The sequence below is a fragment of the Gossypium arboreum genome, unplaced genomic scaffold (assembly GCF_025698485.1).
Source record: "Gossypium arboreum isolate Shixiya-1 unplaced genomic scaffold, ASM2569848v2 Contig00310, whole genome shotgun sequence".
Taxonomy (NCBI): Eukaryota; Viridiplantae; Streptophyta; class Magnoliopsida; order Malvales; family Malvaceae; genus Gossypium; species Gossypium arboreum.
The window spans coordinates 7,501-34,866 of record NW_026440426.1 but is presented as its reverse complement, the minus strand read 5'-3'; the positions used below and the strand labels follow the sequence as shown (position 1 = coordinate 34,866).

Here is a 27,366-nt window from a genome sequence, read left to right as displayed (position 1 = left end):
ATGATTGAGTGACAGCTCTAGTTATTACAGTAAGGTTGATCATTTAGTTGACGTCAAAGACATTCGGAATTTCATTTCTGATGACACCTTTTAATTAGGGATAGTAATCAGGACCGTTATTCCATATATTTTGATAGTGAAAATCAAATTTTGAGCTTAACAATGATCATTCTTTTTGAGTGAACTAGAAAGTTTTTTTATAGTTATCATAATTTAGTTATATGAATAATGGATCGAAAATGATGAGCCCCACTATCATTTTAACTTGTATGATAATGATACTAACTGTGGTTGGAATAATCACATTAATAGTTGTATTGACTTCTTATCTTCGTTCTCAAATCTGTATTGATAGTTCCATTTTAAGTGGTAGTGACAATTCCAATGATAATTATATTTATAATTACATTTGCGGCGAAGGTGAAATAGTAGTGAAGGCAAGAATTTCGATATAATAACTCGTGAAAATGGTAATGATTTAACTCTAAAAGAAAGTTCTAATGATCTCGATCTATACAAGGATTTGTGGGTTCAATGCGAATGCGAAAATTGTTATGGAGTAAATTATAAGAAATCGCTTAATTCAAAAATGAATATTTGTGAACAATGTGGATATCATTTGAAAATGAGGAGTTCAGATAGAATCGAACTTTCGATTGATCCAGGCACTTGGGGTCCTATGGATGAAGACATGATCTCTGGATCCCATTGAATTTCAGTCTGAAGAAGAGCTTTATAAAGATCGTATTGATTTTTATCAAAGAAAGACAGGATTAACTGAGGCTATTCAAACAGGCACGGGTCAACTAAACGGTATTCCTATAGCAATCGGGGTTATGGATTTTCAGTTTATGGGGGGGAGTATGGGATCTGTAGTAGGCGAGAAAATCACCCGTTTGATCGAATATGCTACCAATTTTTTACCTCTTATTCTAGTGTGTGCTTCCGGAGGAGCACGCATGCAAGAAGGAAGTTTGAGCTTGATGCAAATGGCTAAAATATCTTCCGCTTTATATGATTATCAATCAAATAAAAGTTATTTTATGTATCAATTCTTACATCTCCTACTACTGGTGGAGTGACTGCGAGTTTTGGTATGTTGGGGGATATCATTATTGCTGAACCCAATGCCTATATTGCATTTGCGGGTAAAAGAGTAATTGAGCAAACATTGAATAAAACAATACCGGAAGGTTCACAGGCGGCTGAATATTTATTCCATAAGGGTTTATTCGATCCAATCGTACCACGTAATCCTTTAAAAGGTGTTCTGAGTGAGTTAGTTCAGCTCCACGGTTTTTTCCCTTTGAATCAAAATTCAATCAAGTAGAGTCTTAAGTGAAATTTTTTTATTTGTAGTGAAAAGGTAGTTAGTTAGTTTATCAGAATCAAAGTCAAAGCCCGCGTAATGGGCTTTGACTTTGTGACAAAAAAAGGAATTGTCGAAAAACAAATTATGTGGATAATTATTATTATCATTATCCGATATTACTAATGAGTAAACCTCTAGCAACAAGATAAAAAGCGAATTTTTCCTTCTGTAAATGAAATTGAATTTGAGAGACAAATAAAACGAATTTTATCCTCCTCATTGCGTATGTATATAGAATTTAAATAGAGAAAAATAGAATAGAAATATAGAGTTTTGCATCTTTCTATATCTCCGAAAATTCTATTTTTACTAATAATCCCTGTTCTTGGATCGGATTCTAACGAATCGAATCTTTCGACAATTTGTAATAAACTCTTTCTTTATTAAATTCAAAATGCAAATTAGAAGACAAGAACAATAGAATAATAAGAAAAGTAAGAATAAAGTGATAGATAAAGAAAGTGGATTATCTTATCATATACATCTATTTTATTTGATTTAAAAGATGGGCAAGTCCTTTTATTTAATTCTACATTCCTTGCACTTATTAGATATCTATTAGATATATAGATTCGCTTAGATATACTTAGTATTTAGATATAATTAGTATAATATACGAATTATAATATAATCGTTATAAGATATATTTCTAACTAAACAATATAACAATAACAGGTACAAATATTAAATTGAGGTACCCATTTTATGACAACTTTCAGCAGTTTTCCTCTATTTTGTGCCTTTAGTAGGCCTAGTATTTCCGGCAATTGCAATGGCTTTTTATCTTTGTATGTTCAAAAACTAAGATTTTTAGATTCGATGGGCCAAGACCAAATCTTATCTATTTTTTTTCAAGACTTAGATGTCATGGATACCTATTTAGTAGAATATTGTATAACATCCGGCTTACCTGAACCGAACATAAAATGAAAAGCCCTCTTATGCATACGTAAACATGGTATAGGGTTAAATGAATTATAGCAAGTGGATCGGTACCGAACGGATGTAGGAAATTAAAGTCTATATATCTAGTAGATCCGTATAGGCGATCATATAAAGGATGATTTTAGATCGAAGCAATTTGATGAATTCTTCTAAAAGTTCATATCAAAATAGTACTAGTTGATGAGAGTTACTGAAACAAAAAAGTAAAGTCGAATTTTTTGGTTATTCTCTCAATTCGAATAAAATGCAACTGATCTAGTATGTATGAGTTGGCGATCAGAATCTATATGGATAGAATTTATAGTGGATCTCGAAAAACAAGCAATTTTTGCTGGCCTTTATCCTTTTTTTGGTTCATTAGGTTTTTATTAGTTGGAACTTCTAGTTATCTTGGTAGGAATTTGATATCTTTATTTCCGTCTCAGCAAATAGTTTTTTTCCACAAGGAATCGTGATGTCTTTCTATGGGATCGCAGGCCTTTATTAGTTCCTATTTGTGGTGCACAATTTTTGGAATGTAGGCAGTGGTTATGATCGATTCTGATAGAAAGGAGGAATAGTCTGTATTTTCGTTGGGTTTTCCTGGAAAATCGTCGCATCTTTCTACGATTCCTTATGAAAGATATTCAGTCCATCAGAATAGAAGTTAAAGAGGGTATTTATGCTCGTCGTCCTTTATATGGAAATCAGAGGCCAGGGGCCGTTCCTTGACTCGTACTGATGAGAATTTGACTCGCGCGAAATTGAACAAAAAGCTGCTGAATTGGCCTATTTTTGCGTGTACCGATTGAAGTCTTTGAAATGAATTAGAATAAAGCTTTTCCGGGAAAAAGCTCAATCCAACTGTTACTGAGGCTTTTGCTTCTGTTCAATACATAATGACTGAAGCTAACTTTGTTGGTTAATCCGATCAGTTCATCGATGGTCGGCAAGTATGATGGTCTTAATGATGATCCTGCACGTATTTCGTGTCTATCTCACTGGTGGTTTTAAAAACCTCGCGAATTAACTTGGGTTACAGGCGTGGTTCTGGGTGTGTTGACCGCATCTTTATGTAACAGGTTATTCCTTACCTCGGGACCAAATTGGTTATTGGGCAGTCAAATCGTAACAGGCGTTCCGGAAGCTATTCCGGTAATAGGATCGCCTTGGTAGAGTTATTACGTGAAGTGCTAGTGTGGGACAATCCACTTTGACCTGTTTTTATAGTTTACACTTTTGTATTACCCTTCACTGCTGTATTTATGTTAATGCATTCCTAATGATACAAGCAAGGCATTTCTGGTCCTTTATAGAGAATATAGACTATAGCTATATTGTAAACCAATAATTTATCTTATTACTTGGGGAGGAACAATAGTATTTCATTGCTAAATATGGATTATTGAAAAAAATAAGACATGTATTTGGATATTTCTTCAACTACAACAATATTCTAGTATTTATTTGACATGAATAGTTGAAGGAATTCTGAAGAGAAATGGATTATGGGAGTGTGACTTGAACTATTGATTGGGCCGCAGAAATATGCCTTTATCTGCTACATTGGAATTCACAACCAAATGTGTCTTTGTTTCAACCACCGTGTGCCCCATACAAAGGATAGGCTGGTTCGCTTGAAGAGAATCTTTTCTATGATCAGACCTGACGATGTTGTGTATAAATAGGGCTCCGTAAGATCCAGTAGAATAAGTGATTTGGCATAATCAAAATTAGATTTTAGTTTTTTTTTACTTATCTTAATAGTATGAAAATGCATTCATTTCTTCTGCATCGACCGATTTAATTATACTATCGGAGTGAAACAAGGATCTAAAGAAGAGCAAAGGCTAGACTATATTAGTAACAAGTAAATCCTTTGTATGTAAAAAATCTCGATATATTTTTGGATAAAGGTGAATCGCAAGGCCTAAGACGACCCATAAAGCACTTGATCACGATCAATTTTGTACGCCTACTTGGGTATTGAGCATTTACCTGTAAAATGAAATTCTTGAATGTATAATTGCAAACCCGCAAATGGAATCGGGTAACTTTTTTCTTACATATGGAACCATTCATATATGGGGATAATATATAGATTTATTTTAAACATATAGAATATAGATTTATTTTATAGGTATCCGTTTGTATCCATTTGATTCGATTGACTTTTGCTTGAGCCGGATGATGAAAATTATCATGTCCGGTTCCTTTGGGGATGGATCTAGAAAATTCACCTATCCTAATAACAAAAAACCTGACTTGAACGATCCTGTATTAAGAGCTAAATTAGCTAAAGGTATGGGTCATAATTATTATGGGGAACCCGCATGGCCCAATGATCTTTTATATATTTTCCAGTAGTAATTTCGGTACTATTGCTTGTAACGTGGGCTTAGCGGTTCTAGAACCTTCAATGATTGGTGAACCCGCGGATCCATTTGCAACTCCTTTGAAATATTACCTGAATGGTATTTCTTTCCTGTATTTCAAATACTGTACAGTACCTAACAAGTTATTGGGTGTTCTTTAATGGTTTCAGTACCCGGATTATTAACAGTACCGTTTTGAAAATGTTAATAAATTCCAAAATCCATTTCGTCGTCCAGTAGCGACAACCGTTTTTTGATTGGTACTGCAGTAGCCCTTGGTTGGGTATTGAGCAACATTACTGATTGATAAATCCTTAACTTTAGGTCTTTTTAAATTGAATCAATTAAAAAAAATATATGATAGTATCTAGGAGTAGTCACTCAAAGGCAAAGTGAATTCTCCTAGATACATTTATTCAATTCTGGTCCGAATCTATGGATTGTGCTGAAGGTTCAAAATCCATTGATTAAAATTTTGATAAATCAATTTCGAAATGCTTTTTCTACTTCTTTTCTAGAATGCCCAATATTTGTTTTACATCTTCTATGCGAAAGTGTTCAATTTTCATAAGGTCTTCGACTGTTATTCAAAAGGTCCAATAATGTATGTATATTGGACTTTTGAGACAATTATAGATCCTGGGAGGCAATTCTGATTGGTCAATAAAATATATTTCAATGCTATTTTTTCTTTTTGTTAGTTTAACTAATCTATCATGAAACGGAAAAAGGTAAAGTAACATCGTGTTGATTGTTTTCTAAATGTAAGTTTTCTTCTTCCGTATGTAGAAAAGGAATAAATAAATCAATCAAATTACGAGAAGCTTCATGAAGTGCTTCTTTCGGAGTTAAACTTCCATTTGTCCATATTTCTAGAAAAGTATTCCTGTTTTCATTATCATTCTATAACAATGAATACTATGATTCGCATTTCGAACAGGCATGAATACAGCATCTATAGGATAACTTCCGTCGAAAGTTCTTGGCGTTTTTATACTGTATCCTCTATTTCTCTGATTTGTAATCCAATACACAAATCAATTGGTTCGGTTAGGCTGGCTACATGCTGTGTATTATCAACGATTTCACAGAAGGTGGTAAGATGATGTCTTGAGCAGTTACATATCCGGGACCCTTGGCACAAATAAAGGCGTTACGAGTTCCATACAAATTCTCTCAATACAATTTCTTTCAAATTCATTAAAATTTCATGGACTGATTCTTGAATACCTACTATGGTAGAATATTCGTGGGTATTTTCAGATTTTGCACGTAATGCATGTTCCTTCTAGTTCTCCAAGCAGCTCTTCGCATCGCAATGCCTATTGTGTCGGTTTTCATAAGTGGAGACAGAATAAAGCGTCCATAATAAAGGCGCTTACTATCTGTTCTTGATTCAACACACTTCCACTGTCGTGTCCGAGTCGAAGTAGAGACTTTTACTTTCTCTCGAACCATAGTAATATTATTTTATTTGATCAGATCATTGAATCATTTATTTCTCTTGAAATCTCTTTAGTGTTTATTTCTACACACGTCTTTTTTAGGAGGTCTACAGCCATTATGTGGCATAGGGTTACATCCCGTACGAAACTTAGTATACCACTTCTACGAATGCTCGTAATGCTGCATCTCTTCCGAGACCAGGACCTTTATCATAACTTCCGCTCGTTGCATACCTTGGTCTACTACTGCTCGAATAGCATTTCCGCTGCGGTTTGAGTAGCAAAGGGTCCCCTTCACCCTTTGAATCCACAAGTGCCGGCGGAGGACCAAGAGATTACCTGACCCCGTACATCTGTAACAGTAACAATGGTATTGTTGAAACTTGCTTGAACATGAATAACTCCTTTGGTATTCTACGTGCACTTTTCCGTGCACTACTGCGCCCATTCCTACGTGAACCAACTTTTGGTATAGGTTTTGCATATTTTATCATTTCATAAAGATAAGTCAGAGATATATGGATATATCCATTTCATGTCAAAACAGATCTTCTATTTTATTTGTTTATCGCTTTCAAGATTAGTTTCTTTTCTTTCAGGAGTTCTTTTAGAATAGAAAGATTATCCTTGTCTTTGTTTATGTCTCGGGTTAAAACAAATTACGATAATTCGTCCCTCCTACGGATTAGGCGACATTTTCACAAATTTTACGAACGGAAGCCCTTATTTTCATAGTTGTTATTCCTTAAATTTTCCGAATTCGCTTATTGAAGAAAATAAGTTTCTTGAAATTTGAATTGATCCCCTGAAAGAAATCTTGAAGTTGAAAAACTACCTAATCGTTCGAATCCTGTTGCGAAGTCTATAAATTATACGCCCCTGGTTGAATCATAAGCACTTACTTCACTTTTGTTGACTCTATCCCACGTTGGTAAACTCTCCTGAAACATAACCTAAAATCAGATCTTCATTATCTAAAGGAATCCAGAGGGGAGTGATTTACTAATTAAATTAAACCTTCATGAATCCATTTTTTGTTCTTTATTCCAGGTAAAACTTCCTTGACGTATCAACTACCGTAGGGCAGGAGGAGTTCTATTAGACAACCCGTGCTTTTTTCTTTTTTTTGCACAAATGGAGAGTTTCGGATACAATTGTATACCGGACAGATTACCATATAGAACACAAAATTTCTCCACCGATTCCTTCTAGTCGAGCCTCCCTGTCATTATACCCTCGAGAAGTAGAAAGAATTACAATCCCCATCCCAAACCTAGGAATTTGTTGATAGTTAGAATAGATTCGTAGACCTGGTCGACTGATCCGTCGTAAATTTAAAATAGTTCTATGTGGTCCTTTTCATTCCGTCTATGTCGTAGGGTTAAACCAAAAATATTTGTTGCGTTCCTGATGTTTCCTTACGTTATCGATAAACCTTCTCGTAAAAGTATTTTAACAATGTTTTCAGTGATGTTAGTAGATCCTATTTGAATCGTTCCTTTTCTATTCATATCAGCATTTCGTATAGAGGTTATTATGTCAGCAATAGTGTCCTTACCATGGTAAACTAAAATTTTGTTGCTCCTGAATTTTGATATAACCAACGGTCTTTTTTTTACTTAGTAAAGGTATATACGTGAGACACAATCTACTAATTAATCTATGCCATTTAAATACTCTAAATACTCTAACTATACTTGGGTCTCGTCTTATAATACCGGGAGCTAATGAAACTATTTTAGTGAAATTTAACTGTCTCAATTCCCAAGGATCGCAACAAAAATTGAGTTCCTTTTGATTTCTTCTGATCAATGACAACGGCAGCATTGTCATCATATCGTATTATCATCCCGTTGTCGCGTTTGAGTTCTTTACGAGTACGTACAATTACAGCTCTGATCACTTCTGATCTTTCTAGAGGTGTATTTGGTACTGCTTCCTTGATCACAGCAACAATAACGTCACCAATATGAGCATATCGGCGATTACTAGCTCCTATGACTCGAATACACATCAATTCTCGGCCCTGCTGTTATCTGCTACATTCAAATGGGTCTGAGGTTGAATCATTTTGAAATCTTTTTTCAATGTAACAAAGGACGAAGAAGAAAGAAATATTGTTTGTCAAAAAAAAAGGAAACTCGCAATTGTTTTTTTTATTCAAGACAAGACTTCTTTCCTTTGGTTCTATATTCCTATCCTGAAATAATGAATTGAGTTTTATAGGCATTTTGACGTCTATTGAAATAGCCTTCTGGCTATATTTTCGGCTACCCGCTCATTTCATAAAGTATTCTGCCCGGTTTAACGACAGCTACCCAATACTGGGAGATCCTTTCCCGAACCCATACGTGTTTCTGTAGGTCTTACTGTAACGGGTTTGTCTGGAAATATACGTACCATATTTTTCCACCACGGCGTACATTTCGTGTCATTGCGCGGCGCCCCGCTTCTATTTGTCTAGATGTAATCCAAGGGTTCAAGTGCTTGAAGAGCATATCTACCGAAACAAATCCGATTACCTCGATAAGATATCCCTTCATTCTTCCTCTATGTTGTTTACGAAATCGGGTTTTGGGTTATAGTTGATGGTTGTTGTTTATGAATTCCATCTCTACTACAGAACTGGACATGAGAGTTTCTTCTCATCCAGCCTCCTGAAAAAAAAAATGAATAAAAAATATTTAATTCTTAATCTTAAGATATACGGGTAGTTAATGAATAATTGAATCTTGGGATTCTTTTGTTTATGATTTTATCTGATCTATTAGAAATTTGTATATCTTGTTTGGATCTATTGATATATATATAAGTATAAGGAATTAAACACGGATTCTATTTCTAGATAATGTCTTATCTTGGTTTTGTTATAATGTTATAACGAATCTTTATTTTGTTTTTTATCATATTCATATCAGATTCAGATCGACAAAAATTGAACAATCAAATTAAACTCAAATTTTCGGCGAATATTTACTCTTTTTCTAGTTCAGTTGTCGGGTTAACCCATGACCTCTCAGAATCAGAATAAAAAGAAATGCAGTGGTCTCTGGTTTGTTCCGCCATCCTCCCCGATAAATCATTAGGATTCGTTTTCAATAGAATCCTCTGCATTCACGGGTTCCGTCGTCCCCATCGCCTCGATTAATGCTTAGGTCTGAATTCTCCAATGGAGCCTTAATTTATTAATATTTATTAATTTAATTTTTAATTTAATATTTATTTAATAAAATAAAATAAAATTTCTTCTTGAGTCAACCTTCTCAGTCTTTATTGACTTAAGTTAAGGCTCTTTTTTTCTTCAATGAACAGATATTCATCTAATTATTGATGAATCTCTATTGATGCTCTATTACATTGCTTTATGAGATGCTTCATAGACCTTACATATTGGAATCCTATATCATTTCATTGCTATTTCTGTTTCTCTCTTTCTCATCCTTCTATTTATCCACATACTTTTATTTTGCTTCACAATTTCGATCTATTCATAATCAGATTGGTTTTGTCTTTACTTAATAAAAAATTAGTTGCTATAATGATATGACCAATATATCATATCTTGACTGATTCTTTGGATCCAGATAATCCGAAGCGATGAGTTGGTTATTAGTGCTATAGTTATTAGCTTATACTGTGGTCCGCCCATTTTTTTTGAATCCTAAGCCTAAAAAACCCAACGAGTCGCACACTAAGCATAGCAATTATATCAAATGATCAATCAAATTTTATTTAACCTTATAGAATTTAGAACTGCTCATTTTTTGATTTTTATGTTCAATCAAAAAATCAAAGAATTTGTCATTTTTTGTTCTATCGCAGAATAGAACGTAAAGACAAGTAGAGTCTTATTCTTATTATTCTTCGTCTATAAATATCCAAATTTTGATTCCTAATACCCCATAGATAGTTCGAACTCTATAAGAGCAATCAATTTTCGCTCCAATGGTTTGTAGAGGAACCCTACCTTCTCGGATCCATTCGACACGTGCGATTTCTTTCCGTCGATACGCCCTGCAATTTGTATTTGAATTCCTTTGTATCCGCTTGCTCAGTTAATTCAATAGCCTTTTCATTGCCTTCGAAATGAAACTCGATTCTTTAATTGTCCGGCTATAAATTCGGCAAGAATATTAGGTGCCCATATTTCCAATTCTTGTAATAGCAATGTTGAGTTTTTTTTTCATACAATTAAGTTCTTTTGCACATTCATCTGTAGTTCTTCGAGTTTTCGTGGCTTATCTTCAATTAATAATTTAGAAATCCCATATAGATTATCACCTGAATTAGATCCAGTCTTTTTGAATCTCTATACGTGCAATTCTCGACACCAGAAGATAGTCTCATATTTTTGTACATAATTTTGATACAGTCTCTTATTTTTTTATCTTCAGACCGGAATACTTTTTCGGTTGTGCAAACCAAAGAGAATGATGACTTTGGGTTGTACCAAGTCTGAAACCAAGTGGATTTATTTTTGTCCCATAATCCTCCACTACTATATATTAGGATATGTCATATTTGTGTTCTTATTTATCCCTTTTAGCCATCCTAGCCATCCGGTGTTTTTGGTTTTGGGCGCAGCATATATCTGTCAAGTGGTTCAAATTCAAGATCTTTCAATGCAATAGTTATATGACAAGTGGGTCTTTTATCAGATAACCCGTCCTCGAGCTCGAGGTTTTAGTCTTTTCAGAGTAGTTCCTCATTTACTGCGACTTGACTAATGATTAAACCTGCTTCATTGAAACCCCTATTGTGACGAGCATTTGCTGCTGCAGAATAAACCAATTTTAAATGGGATAACATGCTCGATAAGGCATGAGTTCTAGTATCATAAGTGTTTCTTCGTAGGAACGTCCACGAATCTGATCAATTATTCTTCGTGCTTTGTGAGCAGACATACATATATGTTGACCTAAAGCGTATACTTCGTCTGAAGTTGTATATGGGTTCCTCCTGTGTTTTATCTTTATCATAAAGTTTACCTCTCACTAATGAATTCATTAATTAATCTCTATTTTTTTATTATAATTTATTATAATAATATTAACGACGAGATTTATTATCATTTTTGCGTGTCCGCGAAAATTTATAGTAGGTGCGAATTCTCCAATTTATGTCCTACCATACGATCCGTTATATAAATGGGCAAATGTTCTTTTCCATTATGGATAGCGATAGTATGGCTGATCATTGTGGGTATAATGGTAGATGCTCTGGACCAAGTTATTATTATTTTTCCGCTTTTGTATTAAGCCTTTCGATTTTTTTAATAAATGATTTGCTACAAAAGGATTTTTTTAGTGAACGCGCCATTTTTCTTTAAAATATATTTTTTGTTTTGTAAAGACGAAGAAAGAAATAATCTCCTATTTACTCCGTCGACGAAGAATCAAATTATCACTATATTTATTCCTTTTCTACTTCTTCTTCCAAGTGCAGGATAACCCAAGGGGTTGCGGGTTTTTTCACCAATTGAGCTCCTCCTTCACCACCCCCATGGGATGGTCTACAGGGTTCATAACTACTCCTCTTACTACAGGACGCTTACCTAGCCAACATTTAGATCCGGCTCTACCCAAACTTTTCTGGTTCACCCCAACATTCCCCACCTGTCCGACTGTTGCTGAGCAGTTTTGGATATCAAACGGACCTCCCAGAAGGTAATTTTAATGTGGCTGATTTCCTCCTTGCAATCAGTTTCGCAACAGCACCTGCTGCTCTAGCTAATTGTCCACCCTTCCAAGTGTGATTTCTATGTTATGTATGGCCGTGCCTAAGCATATCGGTTGAAGTAGATTCTTCTTTTTGATCGATCAATCAAAACCCCTTCCCAAACTGTACAAGCTTCTTCCAAAGCATACGGCTTTCTGGATGTAGATGATGATATCTATACAGATGGATTCGTATAATTTTATCGTATAATTTTATATATATTGTACAATGAAGTACCACATGAGTGGATATAGGAATCCAAATCTGTCGAACCACTCATGTTATGATCTTCACATCCTAGGTCTTCCTGTTCCGTCATCTGGCTTATGTTCTTCATGTAGCATTCAGACCGAATGACTCTATGAAATTACGTCGATACTTCACATATTATGGGTAACGTAGAGATCTCTATTTTTCCCCGGGGAATCTTTAGAATTACCACTGCTTAGCTTTCAATTCGCCTCTGACCATCAAATGAAATGTGAATAACCTGTCCTCTCTTTGAAACAAGGGCGCTTCTGGTTCTGTCGGTGCTTGAAACAATTTTGTCTTCTCCATATTACTATATCTCTAGAGTCAATAATTTTATATGAGGAACTACTGAACTCAATCACTTGCTGCCGTTACTCTTCAGTTTTCTGTTGAGGTCATCCTGAGAGGTACTCAAATTGATCAGTGATCGATTTTTAGGTTTCGTCAAACCTAATTGGTTCCTTCCAATTACGTAAATCAATAGTTCAAACCGCACTCAAAGGTAGGGCATTTCCATTTTTATAGGAACTTGTACCAGAAACAATGGTATCTCCAATTATAGCCCTCTGGGATGTAAAATATATTCTTCTCACCATCCCCATAGTGTATGAGACAAATGTATGCATTTTGATTAGGGTCGTATTCTATGGTTACGATTCTACCATATATGTCTTTTTCATTTCGTCGAAAATCAATTTTACGGTATAGACGCTTATGACCTCCCCTCTATGCCTTGCGGTAATGATTCTCTGGCATTACGACTTTACCACAACGATGCTGTCCATAGATCAAATTATTTCGTGGATTGATTTCACTTGACTGTCTACGGCTCCATTGCGTGCCCGGGGTAGAAGTTTTGTATAAATGTATCGCCATGCTATTAAGTATTTTGATTTAAGTTCTTTTCGTTCTAAGAGGTGGAATAGAATAACCCGGTTGAAGCGTAATGATCATACGCCTGTAATGCATTGTATGTCCCATAATAGGTCCCATTCTTCACCCTTCCGGGGAGTCGATGACTATTCATAGCTATTACCTTGACACCAAAGAAGAGTTCGACCCAATGCTTTATTTCTGTCCTAGTTGATCCTGATTCGACATTAGAAGTATATTGATTTTTCACCAATAACCGAATACTTTTGTCTGTAACTACTACATATTTGATTCCATCCATAAATCTATTTTCTTCCCTATGAGTTCGAGTCTCAATAAGAATGCTAGTTCTTACTGTTCATATGTTATGATATGAATATACCACACCAATTCGTTATGTATAGATGATGAGATTCCATTGATACAGAGCCAATTCCAATAGACTTATTGAGGGTCCCATTATGTGCATCCAGTAGGAATTGAACCTACGAATTCGCCAATTATGAGTTGGGCGCTTTAACCATTCAGCCATGGATGCTTAGGGGATCCTCACATGGTGAATAACCAAATTCCAATTGAAATGAAATCTTTAGGATAAATCAATGCAATTTAGGAGGAATCAATGAAAGGACATCAATTCAAATCCTGGATTTTCGAATTGAGAGAGATATTGAGAGAGATCAAGAATTTCACTATTTCTTAGATTCATGGACCCAATTCAATTCAGTGGATCTTTCATTCACATTTTTTCCACCAAGAACGTTTTATAAAACTCTTGGACCCCTGAATTTGAGTATCCTACTTTCACGCAATTCACAGGGTTCAACAAGCAATCGATATTTCACGATCAAGGTGTAGTACTATTTGTAGTAGCGGTCCTTATATATCGTATTAACAATCGAAATATGGTCGAAAGAAAAAATCTCTATTTGACAGGGCTTCTTCCTATACCTATGAATTCCATTGACCCAGAAATGATACATTGAAGAATCTTTGGGTCTTCCAATATCAATAGGTTGATTGTTTCGCCCTGTATCTTCCAAAAGGAAAAAGATCTCTGAGAGCTGTTTCCTGATCCGAAAGAGAGTACTTGGTTCTCCCAATAACTAAAAAGTGTATCATGCCTGAATCTAACTGGGTTCGCGGTGGTGGAGGAACTGGATCGAAAAAGAGGGATTCTAGTTGTAAGATATCTAATGAAACTGTCGCTGAATTGAGAATTACCACCTTCTTTTTTTTCGGAAAAGTTCAAAATACTATGATGGCTCCGTTGCTTTATATATTTATTTCGTCTGTGATTCAGCATCCCAAAGTTTTTTTTTCAAAAAAGAAAGAAAAAAATAGTTTTTTTCGTACTTTTTATTTTATAACATAAATATTGTTATAAATATTGTTAATAGCCTCTGGTGTGAAAAAGAAAAAGTTTGTGACGCTGAGATGGGCCCACGAAAGCTAAGATAAAATTGAAATGCCCTTTCTCTCATACTACTCTTTCGATACATAATCTAATGTTTTGAAAAAAAGAAATCAAAAAAATATCATATCGAATTCGAAGTGCTATTATTATTATTACTAATTCATTTCATATGGCGAAGGCATAGTCTTCTTTTTCTTCCATCAAATAAAACTCATTGGCGCTGAGCGTGAGGGAATGCTAGACGTTTGGTAATTTCTCCTCCGCCAGGAGAAAAGATCCCATTGAAGCAGCCAATCCCATGCATATTGTATGCACATCTGGTTGCACAAATTGCATAGTATCATAAATAGCTACCCGGTATTACCCATCCGCCAGGAGAGTTTATAAACAAATACAGATCTTTGGTATCATTCTATACTGAGATATACCATAAGACCAATAAGTTGATTCGAGATCTCGCTATCAACCTCTTGGCCAAAAAAGTAATCTTTCTCGATAAAGTCGGTTGATTAGATAAAATTGTATCCCTAGTAGCCGTACAGGCACTTTTGATGGCATATTCAACAAAATTGCGAAAAAAAATCAATGTGTAGATTCCAGCCATCCTTCGTTTTTCTAGTGTGCCTTTTCTAACTTCTAATTTCTAACGAAGGGCTTTTTCTTACATTTTTAAATAAAATGAAATTAAAGAAAGATAAGTTTTCTGTTTCCTATAATCTATAATATAGAAAATTCGCTAAACTTATCGCACAAACTTTCATTGATCTATTTTTTTCATTGGGATTCAATCCAAATCACGATGTCATTTTCTTGTTCCTGAATGGGTTTCACAATTTTTATTCAATTTTTTAGGTTTATGCTCACTCCTGAGTAAAGATCCGCCTGATTTTGATTTGCGCATATAGGACAAATGACCCAATACCACATCTTTTTATGATTTCATTTCCTTTTTATTTTAATTCTTTTCTTTCATGTTTTCCGCCAAATATTCAACGTATTTCTCATATTATTCGATTGATTAATAGTTTGAAATCGTTCTTATTTCTATTTCGAATTTGTAAATAAAAAGATTTATGATTATGATATAGGTGGTAATCATAAATGTATTACCAATTGGGTTTTTCTAAACGGAGCCTGGATGCTTCATTTTTCGGTCCAACCAAGCCAACCATAAATCATTCTAATTGAAAATATTAATCTGGATACCCCCAAAAATGAAATGGATCTCTAATTGCACTTCATTACACTTCACGCTACAAATTTTGATAATTCAATCAATCTTTTTAAGCGAAACAGAGGATATCTCGATCAAGAGAGAACGGGGAATCCTATATGACCCAATATATTTGACAAGTCGCACTATACGTCAACCCAAACTGCATCTTCCTCTCCGGATTTCGAAAAGGAACTTTGGAACACCAATAGGCATTAAAGGAAAGAAAAGAATTAAATACTATATTTCACTTTGATCTGGAAGCGTAATAATGGTCTTAATAATATTGGCCTCATATTTTATACATAGATAGAATAAGGCCATAAAATATAAAATAAAGAAAGACAGAATGAATGAAAGAGAATTCTTACCAATAGGTCCTTGAATGATGAACAAATAGGATACGTTCATTCATAAAAAATAGGATCAACCCCATTGCGTATTGATACTTATCGGGTATAGAATAGATCTGCCTTTTTTCTTCTGAGCCGAATTCTTCCTTAATTACTAATGGAATAGAACAAATATTAATCCTTTCTCCGAAAGAATCCACCAAAAGGGAGGTATTCCAATGCAAAGTTACATAGTGTCTATTTTTCGTTGATAAAGGGTATTTCCATGGGTTTGCCTTTGTATCGTGTTCATACTGTCGTATTGAATGATCCCGGTCGCTTGCTTTCTGTTCATATAATGCATACGGGCTCTGGTTGCTTGCCGGTTCAATGGCTCTATATGAATTAGCTGTTTTGATCCCTCCGATCCTGTTCTTGATCCAATGTGGAGACAAGGTATGTTCATACCCTTCATGACTCTGTTTAGGAATAACCAATTCATGGGCGGTTGGAGTATTACAGGGGGACTATAACAAACCGGGTATTTGAGTTGGGTGTGGCTGAGCACATTGTGTTTTCTGGCTTGTGCTTCTGGCAGCTATCTGGCATTGGGTATATTGGGATCTAGAAATTTTTGTGATGAGCGCACAGGAAAACCTTCTTGGATTTGCCCAAGATTTTGGAATTCATTTATTTCTCTCAGGAGTGGCTTGCTTTGGCTTTGGCGCATTTCATGTAACAGGATTGTATGGTCCTGAATATGGGTGTCGGACCCTATGGACTAACTGGCAAGGTCCAACCTGTAAATCCGGCGGGCGTGGAAGGTTTTGATCCTTTGTTCCGGGAGGAATAGCCTCTCATCATATTGCAGCAGGGACATTGGGATATTAGCGGGCTTATTCCATCTTAGTGTCCGCCCGCCCCAACGTTTATAAAGGATTACGTATGGGAAATATTGAAACCGTCCTTTCCAGTAGTATAGCTGCTGTCTTTTTGCAGCTTTGTTGTTGCCGGAACTATGTGGTATGGTTCAGCAACTACCCCCATCGAATTATTTGGTCCTACTCGTTATCATGGGATCAAGGATACTTCCAGCAAGAAATATATCGAAGGGTTAGTGCTGGGTTAGCCGAAAATCAAAGTTTATCAGAAGCTTGGTCTAAAATTCCTGAAAATTAGCTTTTTATGATTACATTGGCAATAATCCGGCAAAAGGAGGATTATTCAGAGCGGGTTCAATGGACAACGGGATGAATAGCTGTTGGTGGTTAGGCACCCTATCTTTAGAGATAAAGACGGGCGTGAACTTTTGTACGTCGTATGCTCTTTTTTGAAACATTTCCGGTTGTTTTGGTAGACGGAGACGGAATTGTTAGAGCGATGTCCCTTTAGAAGGGCAGAATCAAAGTATAGTGTCGAACAAGTAGGTGTAACTGTTGAGTTCTATGGCGGCGAACTCAATGGAGTGAGTTATAGTGATCCTGCTACTGTGAAAAATATGCTAGACGTGCTCAATTGGGTGAAATTTTGAATTAGATCGTGCTACTTTGAAACCGATGGTGTTTTTCGTAGCAGTCCGAGGGTTGGTTTACTTTTTGGCATGCTTCGTTTGCCTTTGCTTTTCTTCTTGACACATTTGGTGGTGCTAGAACCCTGTTCAGAGATGTTTTGCCGGTATTGATCCAGATTTGGATGCTCAAGTGAATTTGGAGCATTCCAAAACTTGGAGATCCAACTACAAGAAGACAAGTAGTCTGATGCAAGATTGCTTTGTTATTTTTTGCTTCTACTTATTTGTGATTTGCCATAGGTTGCTGGAAAATCTTGATTTAAATCGCTGCCTTTTCTTTGATTCTTGTTCTTCTTTATTCGGGAGATGATTCCAAATAAACAGGTACGGAAGCTATAATTGTAAACCACGATCGAATTTATGGAAGCATTGGTTTATACATTCCTCTTAGTATCTACTCTAGGGATAATTTTTTTCGCTATCTTTTTTCGAGAACCGCCTAAAATTCTAACTAAAAAATGAAATGATTTTCATTATTCATTGAGTAATGAGCCTCCCAATATTGGGAGGCCATTACTTCAATTAGTCCCCGTGTTCCTCGAATGGATCTCTTAATTGTTGAGAGGGTTGCCCAAAAGCAGTATATAAGGCGTACCCAGTAAAACTTACAAGTAAACCAGATATAGAGATGGCGACTAAGGTTGCTGTTTCCATTATTATATAATTTCAAGATCACAATGGGTCTATGATAAGATTGTTTATTTACAGCGGAATGATATACAAAGTCAACAGATCTCACTGAATACAAAATAAGATTTATGGCTACACAAACCGTTGAGGGTAGTTCTAGATCTGGTCCAAGACGAACTGTTGTAGGATTTGAAACCATTGAATTTGAATATGGTAAGGTAGCCCTGGATGGGGAACGACTTTGATGGGTGTCGCAATGGCTTTATTTGCGATATTCTTATCTATTATTTTGAGATTTATAATTCTTCCGTTTTACTGATGGAATTTCAATGAATTAGATTCACAAGAATCACGAAGCCTCGCGTTTCAATACAAAATTGAAACTTTTAGTTCTCGGATTTTTAGCCCCATTCTATTTCGGTAGTTCGACCGCGAAATTTATTTGTTTCTGTATTTCCGGAATATGAGTGTGACTTGTTATAATTGATCCTATTGATAGTACAGAAATGGGTCTGTCATCTTGATCGAGATAGTTTATCCTCCCGTCGGATAGTCATTCTAGTATCTGGAGCACGGAATATGAAATGGATCACAAAGTATTTGAACTATGATTCATACTTAATATTCAAACCTCGCGGCCGGACTCAAAAAAATTCAAAGAAAGAGTTATATTATTTATAAATCGAAAGATTTTTATTCTTTCAAACTCTCATTTAGTTTATGCTTATTTTGATCAAAGGACAAACCTTTCTTTTCTTTGTATTTTATTTATTATATCTATTCTATTGATTGAATAAGTGATGATCCAATGGTTCTTACTCAAAGAATCTTTGACTTAGTTTGAAGGTTTTATTGAATCATCGCGGTTCTGGTATGAATCTGAAGTTTCAATTGATTCATAGGTCTTAACAAGAGAATTCCTATCAAAAAGAAAGAAAACAAGAATAAAGCCACATTTCATACAAAGAACAAATCAAAGCAAAGAAAAGAAATAAGTAGGTAAATAGAAGATTCAAGAGGCCTGTAACGATCAATATAAAGACGACTGCGCTGACTTGATTTTTGGCATTATAATTACAACTACAACAAAGAGCTTTGATTTTCACCTTTTGTGTCTTCAGATAAAATTGAATGAAAAGATTAAGAAGTTTCAAACTTTCTATTCCATATCCGTTTCAGCTAATACTTGGGTGTTTTTGTTTGAGCTGTACGAGATGAAATTCTCATATACGGTTCTCGGGGTCCTCTTGGTTTACCTATCTCAATAAAGTCTATGATTGGTTCGAAGAGCGCCTGAAATTCAGGCGATTGCAGATGATATAACTAGTAAATATGTTCCTCCTCATGTTAACATATTTTATTGTCTAGGAGGAATTACGCTTACTTGTTTTTTGGTACAAGTAGCTACAGGATTTGCTATGACTTTTACTATCGTCCAACTGTTACTGAGGCTTTTGCTTCTGTTCAATACATAATGACTGAAGCTAACTTTGTTGGTTAATCCGATCAGTTCATCGATGGTCGGCAAGTATGATGGTCTTAATGATGATCCTGCACGTATTTCGTGTCTATCTCACTGGTGGTTTTAAAAACCTCGCGAATTAACTTGGGTTACAGGCGTGGTTCTGGGTGTGTTGACCGCATCTTTATGTAACAGGTTATTCCTTACCTCGGGACCAAATTGGTTATTGGGCAGTCAAATCGTAACAGGCGTTCCGGAAGCTATTCCGGTAATAGGATCGCCTTGGTAGAGTTATTACGTGAAGTGCTAGTGTGGGACAATCCACTTTGACCTGTTTTTATAGTTTACACTTTTGTATTACCCTTCACTGCTGTATTTATGTTAATGCATTCCTAATGATACAAGCAAGGCATTTCTGGTCCTTTATAGAGAATATAGACTATAGCTATATTGTAAACCAATAATTTATCTTATTACTTGGGGAGGAACAATAGTATTTCATTGCTAAATATGGATTATTGAAAAAAATAAGACATGTATTTGGATATTTCTTCAACTACAACAATATTCTAGTATTTATTTGACATGAATAGTTGAAGGAATTCTGAAGAGAAATGGATTATGGGAGTGTGACTTGAACTATTGATTGGGCCGCAGAAATATGCCTTTATCTGCTACATTGGAATTCACAACCAAATGTGTCTTTGTTTCAACCACCGTGTGCCCCATACAAAGGATAGGCTGGTTCGCTTGAAGAGAATCTTTTCTATGATCAGACCTGACGATGTTGTGTATAAATAGGGCTCCGTAAGATCCAGTAGAATAAGTGATTTGGCATAATCAAAATTAGATTTTAGTTTTTTTTTACTTATCTTAATAGTATGAAAATGCATTCATTTCTTCTGCATCGACCGATTTAATTATACTATCGGAGTGAAACAAGGATCTAAAGAAGAGCAAAGGCTAGACTATATTAGTAACAAGTAAATCCTTTGTATGTAAAAAATCTCGATATATTTTTGGATAAAGGTGAATCGCAAGGCCTAAGACGACCCATAAAGCACTTGATCACGATCAATTTTGTACGCCTACTTGGGTATTGAGCATTTACCTGTAAAATGAAATTCTTGAATGTATAATTGCAAACCCGCAAATGGAATCGGGTAACTTTTTTCTTACATATGGAACCATTCATATATGGGGATAATATATAGATTTATTTTAAACATATAGAATATAGATTTATTTTATAGGTATCCGTTTGTATCCATTTGATTCGATTGACTTTTGCTTGAGCCGGATGATGAAAATTATCATGTCCGGTTCCTTTGGGGATGGATCTAGAAAATTCACCTATCCTAATAACAAAAAACCTGACTTGAACGATCCTGTATTAAGAGCTAAATTAGCTAAAGGTATGGGTCATAATTATTATGGGGAACCCGCATGGCCCAATGATCTTTTATATATTTTCCAGTAGTAATTTCGGTACTATTGCTTGTAACGTGGGCTTAGCGGTTCTAGAACCTTCAATGATTGGTGAACCCGCGGATCCATTTGCAACTCCTTTGAAATATTACCTGAATGGTATTTCTTTCCTGTATTTCAAATACTGTACAGTACCTAACAAGTTATTGGGTGTTCTTTAATGGTTTCAGTACCCGGATTATTAACAGTACCGTTTTGAAAATGTTAATAAATTCCAAAATCCATTTCGTCGTCCAGTAGCGACAACCGTTTTTTGATTGGTACTGCAGTAGCCCTTGGTTGGGTATTGAGCAACATTACTGATTGATAAATCCTTAACTTTAGGTCTTTTTAAATTGAATCAATTAAAAAAAATATATGATAGTATCTAGGAGTAGTCACTCAAAGGCAAAGTGAATTCTCCTAGATACATTTATTCAATTCTGGTCCGAATCTATGGATTGTGCTGAAGGTTCAAAATCCATTGATTAAAATTTTGATAAATCAATTTCGAAATGCTTTTTCTACTTCTTTTCTAGAATGCCCAATATTTGTTTTACATCTTCTATGCGAAAGTGTTCAATTTTCATAAGGTCTTCGACTGTTATTCAAAAGGTCCAATAATGTATGTATATTGGACTTTTGAGACAATTATAGATCCTGGGAGGCAATTCTGATTGGTCAATAAAATATATTTCAATGCTATTTTTTCTTTTTGTTAGTTTAACTAATCTATCATGAAACGGAAAAAGGTAAAGTAACATCGTGTTGATTGTTTTCTAAATGTAAGTTTTCTTCTTCCGTATGTAGAAAAGGAATAAATAAATCAATCAAATTACGAGAAGCTTCATGAAGTGCTTCTTTCGGAGTTAAACTTCCATTTGTCCATATTTCTAGAAAAGTATTCCTGTTTTCATTATCATTCTATAACAATGAATACTATGATTCGCATTTCGAACAGGCATGAATACAGCATCTATAGGATAACTTCCGTCGAAAGTTCTTGGCGTTTTTATACTGTATCCTCTATTTCTCTGATTTGTAATCCAATACACAAATCAATTGGTTCGGTTAGGCTGGCTACATGCTGTGTATTATCAACGATTTCACAGAAGGTGGTAAGATGATGTCTTGAGCAGTTACATATCCGGGACCCTTGGCACAAATAAAGGCGTTACGAGTTCCATACAAATTCTCTCAATACAATTTCTTTCAAATTCATTAAAATTTCATGGACTGATTCTTGAATACCTACTATGGTAGAATATTCGTGGGTATTTTCAGATTTTGCACGTAATGCATGTTCCTTCTAGTTCTCCAAGCAGCTCTTCGCATCGCAATGCCTATTGTGTCGGTTTTCATAAGTGGAGACAGAATAAAGCGTCCATAATAAAGGCGCTTACTATCTGTTCTTGATTCAACACACTTCCACTGTCGTGTCCGAGTCGAAGTAGAGACTTTTACTTTCTCTCGAACCATAGTAATATTATTTTATTTGATCAGATCATTGAATCATTTATTTCTCTTGAAATCTCTTTAGTGTTTATTTCTACACACGTCTTTTTTAGGAGGTCTACAGCCATTATGTGGCATAGGGTTACATCCCGTACGAAACTTAGTATACCACTTCTACGAATGCTCGTAATGCTGCATCTCTTCCGAGACCAGGACCTTTATCATAACTTCCGCTCGTTGCATACCTTGGTCTACTACTGCTCGAATAGCATTTCCGCTGCGGTTTGAGTAGCAAAGGGTCCCCTTCACCCTTTGAATCCACAAGTGCCGGCGGAGGACCAAGAGATTACCTGACCCCGTACATCTGTAACAGTAACAATGGTATTGTTGAAACTTGCTTGAACATGAATAACTCCTTTGGTATTCTACGTGCACTTTTCCGTGCACTACTGCGCCCATTCCTACGTGAACCAACTTTTGGTATAGGTTTTGCATATTTTATCATTTCATAAAGATAAGTCAGAGATATATGGATATATCCATTTCATGTCAAAACAGATCTTCTATTTTATTTGTTTATCGCTTTCAAGATTAGTTTCTTTTCTTTCAGGAGTTCTTTTAGAATAGAAAGATTATCCTTGTCTTTGTTTATGTCTCGGGTTAAAACAAATTACGATAATTCGTCCCTCCTACGGATTAGGCGACATTTTCACAAATTTTACGAACGGAAGCCCTTATTTTCATAGTTGTTATTCCTTAAATTTTCCGAATTCGCTTATTGAAGAAAATAAGTTTCTTGAAATTTGAATTGATCCCCTGAAAGAAATCTTGAAGTTGAAAAACTACCTAATCGTTCGAATCCTGTTGCGAAGTCTATAAATTATACGCCCCTGGTTGAATCATAAGCACTTACTTCACTTTTGTTGACTCTATCCCACGTTGGTAAACTCTCCTGAAACATAACCTAAAATCAGATCTTCATTATCTAAAGGAATCCAGAGGGGAGTGATTTACTAATTAAATTAAACCTTCATGAATCCATTTTTTGTTCTTTATTCCAGGTAAAACTTCCTTGACGTATCAACTACCGTAGGGCAGGAGGAGTTCTATTAGACAACCCGTGCTTTTTTCTTTTTTTTGCACAAATGGAGAGTTTCGGATACAATTGTATACCGGACAGATTACCATATAGAACACAAAATTTCTCCACCGATTCCTTCTAGTCGAGCCTCCCTGTCATTATACCCTCGAGAAGTAGAAAGAATTACAATCCCCATCCCAAACCTAGGAATTTGTTGATAGTTAGAATAGATTCGTAGACCTGGTCGACTGATCCGTCGTAAATTTAAAATAGTTCTATGTGGTCCTTTTCATTCCGTCTATGTCGTAGGGTTAAACCAAAAATATTTGTTGCGTTCCTGATGTTTCCTTACGTTATCGATAAACCTTCTCGTAAAAGTATTTTAACAATGTTTTCAGTGATGTTAGTAGATCCTATTTGAATCGTTCCTTTTCTATTCATATCAGCATTTCGTATAGAGGTTATTATGTCAGCAATAGTGTCCTTACCATGGTAAACTAAAATTTTGTTGCTCCTGAATTTTGATATAACCAACGGTCTTTTTTTTACTTAGTAAAGGTATATACGTGAGACACAATCTACTAATTAATCTATGCCATTTAAATACTCTAAATACTCTAACTATACTTGGGTCTCGTCTTATAATACCGGGAGCTAATGAAACTATTTTAGTGAAATTTAACTGTCTCAATTCCCAAGGATCGCAACAAAAATTGAGTTCCTTTTGATTTCTTCTGATCAATGACAACGGCAGCATTGTCATCATATCGTATTATCATCCCGTTGTCGCGTTTGAGTTCTTTACGAGTACGTACAATTACAGCTCTGATCACTTCTGATCTTTCTAGAGGTGTATTTGGTACTGCTTCCTTGATCACAGCAACAATAACGTCACCAATATGAGCATATCGGCGATTACTAGCTCCTATGACTCGAATACACATCAATTCTCGGCCCTGCTGTTATCTGCTACATTCAAATGGGTCTGAGGTTGAATCATTTTGAAATCTTTTTTCAATGTAACAAAGGACGAAGAAGAAAGAAATATTGTTTGTCAAAAAAAAAGGAAACTCGCAATTGTTTTTTTTATTCAAGACAAGACTTCTTTCCTTTGGTTCTATATTCCTATCCTGAAATAATGAATTGAGTTTTATAGGCATTTTGACGTCTATTGAAATAGCCTTCTGGCTATATTTTCGGCTACCCGCTCATTTCATAAAGTATTCTGCCCGGTTTAACGACAGCTACCCAATACTGGGAGATCCTTTCCCGAACCCATACGTGTTTCTGTAGGTCTTACTGTAACGGGTTTGTCTGGAAATATACGTACCATATTTTTCCACCACGGCGTACATTTCGTGTCATTGCGCGGCGCCCCGCTTCTATTTGTCTAGATGTAATCCAAGGGTTCAAGTGCTTGAAGAGCATATCTACCGAAACAAATCCGATTACCTCGATAAGATATCCCTTCATTCTTCCTCTATGTTGTTTACGAAATCGGGTTTTGGGTTATAGTTGATGGTTGTTGTTTATGAATTCCATCTCTACTACAGAACTGGACATGAGAGTTTCTTCTCATCCAGCCTCCTGAAAAAAAAAATGAATAAAAAATATTTAATTCTTAATCTTAAGATATACGGGTAGTTAATGAATAATTGAATCTTGGGATTCTTTTGTTTATGATTTTATCTGATCTATTAGAAATTTGTATATCTTGTTTGGATCTATTGATATATATATAAGTATAAGGAATTAAACACGGATTCTATTTCTAGATAATGTCTTATCTTGGTTTTGTTATAATGTTATAACGAATCTTTATTTTGTTTTTATCATATTCATATCAGATTCAGATCGACAAAATTGAACAATCAAATTAAACTCAAATTTTCGGCGAATATTTACTCTTTTTCTAGTTCAGTTGTCGGGTTAACCCATGACCTCTCAGAATCAGAATAAAAAGAAATGCAGTGGTCTCTGGTTTGTTCCGCCATCCTCCCCGATAAATCATTAGGATTCGTTTTCAATAGAATCCTCTGCATTCACGGGTTCCGTCGTCCCCATCGCCTCGATTAATGCTTAGGTCTGAATTCTCCAATGGAGCCTTAATTTATTAATATTTATTAATTTAATTTTTAATTTAATATTTATTTAATAAAATAAAATAAAATTTCTTCTTGAGTCAACCTTCTCAGTCTTTATTGACTTAAGTTAAGGCTCTTTTTTTCTTCAATGAACAGATATTCATCTAATTATTGATGAATCTCTATTGATGCTCTATTACATTGCTTTATGAGATGCTTCATAGACCTTACATATTGGAATCCTATATCATTTCATTGCTATTTCTGTTTCTCTCTTTCTCATCCTTCTATTTATCCACATACTTTTATTTTGCTTCACAATTTCGATCTATTCATAATCAGATTGGTTTTGTCTTTACTTAATAAAAAATTAGTTGCTATAATGATATGACCAATATATCATATCTTGACTGATTCTTTGGATCCAGATAATCCGAAGCGATGAGTTGGTTATTAGTGCTATAGTTATTAGCTTATACTGTGGTCCGCCCATTTTTTTTGAATCCTAAGCCTAAAAAACCCAACGAGTCGCACACTAAGCATAGCAATTATATCAAATGATCAATCAAATTTTATTTAACCTTATAGAATTTAGAACTGCTCATTTTTTGATTTTTATGTTCAATCAAAAAATCAAAGAATTTGTCATTTTTTGTTCTATCGCAGAATAGAACGTAAAGACAAGTAGAGTCTTATTCTTATTATTCTTCGTCTATAAATATCCAAATTTTGATTCCTAATACCCCATAGATAGTTCGAACTCTATAAGAGCAATCAATTTTCGCTCCAATGGTTTGTAGAGGAACCCTACCTTCTCGGATCCATTCGACACGTGCGATTTCTTTCCGTCGATACGCCCTGCAATTTGTATTTGAATTCCTTTGTATCCGCTTGCTCAGTTAATTCAATAGCCTTTTCATTGCCTTCGAAATGAAACTCGATTCTTTAATTGTCCGGCTATAAATTCGGCAAGAATATTAGGTGCCCATATTTCCAATTCTTGTAATAGCAATGTTGAGTTTTTTTTTCATACAATTAAGTTCTTTTGCACATTCATCTGTAGTTCTTCGAGTTTTCGTGGCTTATCTTCAATTAATAATTTAGAAATCCCATATAGATTATCACCTGAATTAGATCCAGTCTTTTGAATTCTATACGTGCAATTCCTCCTGACACCAGAAGATAGTCTCATTTTTTTGTACATAATTCTTGATACAGTCTCCTTATTTTTTATCTTCTTGTAGACCTCGGAATACTTTTTTCGGTTGTGCAAACTAAAGAGAATGATGACTTTGGGTTGTACCAAGTCTGAAACCAAGTGGATTTATTTTTTTTTGTCCTATAATCCTCCACTACTATATATTAGGATATGTCATATTTGTGTTCTTATTTATCCCTTTTTAGCCATCCTAGCCATCCGGTGTTTTTTTGGTTTGGGCGCAGCATATATCTGTCAAGTGGTTCAAATTCAAGATCTTTCAATGCAATAGTTATATGACAAGTGGGTCTTTTTATCAGATACCTCCGTCCTCGAGCTCGAGGTTTTAGTCCTTTTCAGAGTAGTTCCCTCATTTACTGTGACCTGACTAATGATTAAACTCTGCTTCATTGAAACCCCTATTGTGACGAGCATTTGCTGCTGCAGAATAAACCAATTTTAAAATGGGATAAATATGCTCGATAAGGCATGAGTTCT

General features: G+C 35.2%; 1 non-coding gene and 4 pseudogenes across 1 annotated transcript; 1 reads left to right on the top strand and 4 right to left on the bottom strand.

Annotated features, from left to right (window-relative positions):
- Positions 1–7,854: 7,854 nt before the first annotated feature.
- LOC128288881 (50S ribosomal protein L14, chloroplastic-like) lies at positions 7,855–8,186 on the bottom strand (annotated as a pseudogene).
- Positions 8,187–11,587: 3,401 nt separating this feature from the next.
- LOC128288878 (50S ribosomal protein L2, chloroplastic-like) lies at positions 11,588–13,260 on the bottom strand (annotated as a pseudogene).
- A 163-nt stretch (positions 13,261–13,423) lies between these two features.
- TRNAM-CAU (transfer RNA methionine (anticodon CAU)) lies at positions 13,424–13,497 on the bottom strand. Its single transcript has one exon. It is a non-coding gene; the product is annotated as a tRNA-Met (tRNA).
- A 2,710-nt stretch (positions 13,498–16,207) lies between these two features.
- On the top strand, positions 16,208–17,679 carry LOC128288877 (photosystem II CP47 reaction center protein-like; annotated as a pseudogene).
- A 6,575-nt stretch (positions 17,680–24,254) lies between these two features.
- LOC128288880 (50S ribosomal protein L14, chloroplastic-like) lies at positions 24,255–24,586 on the bottom strand (annotated as a pseudogene).
- Positions 24,587–27,366: the final 2,780 nt, after the last annotated feature.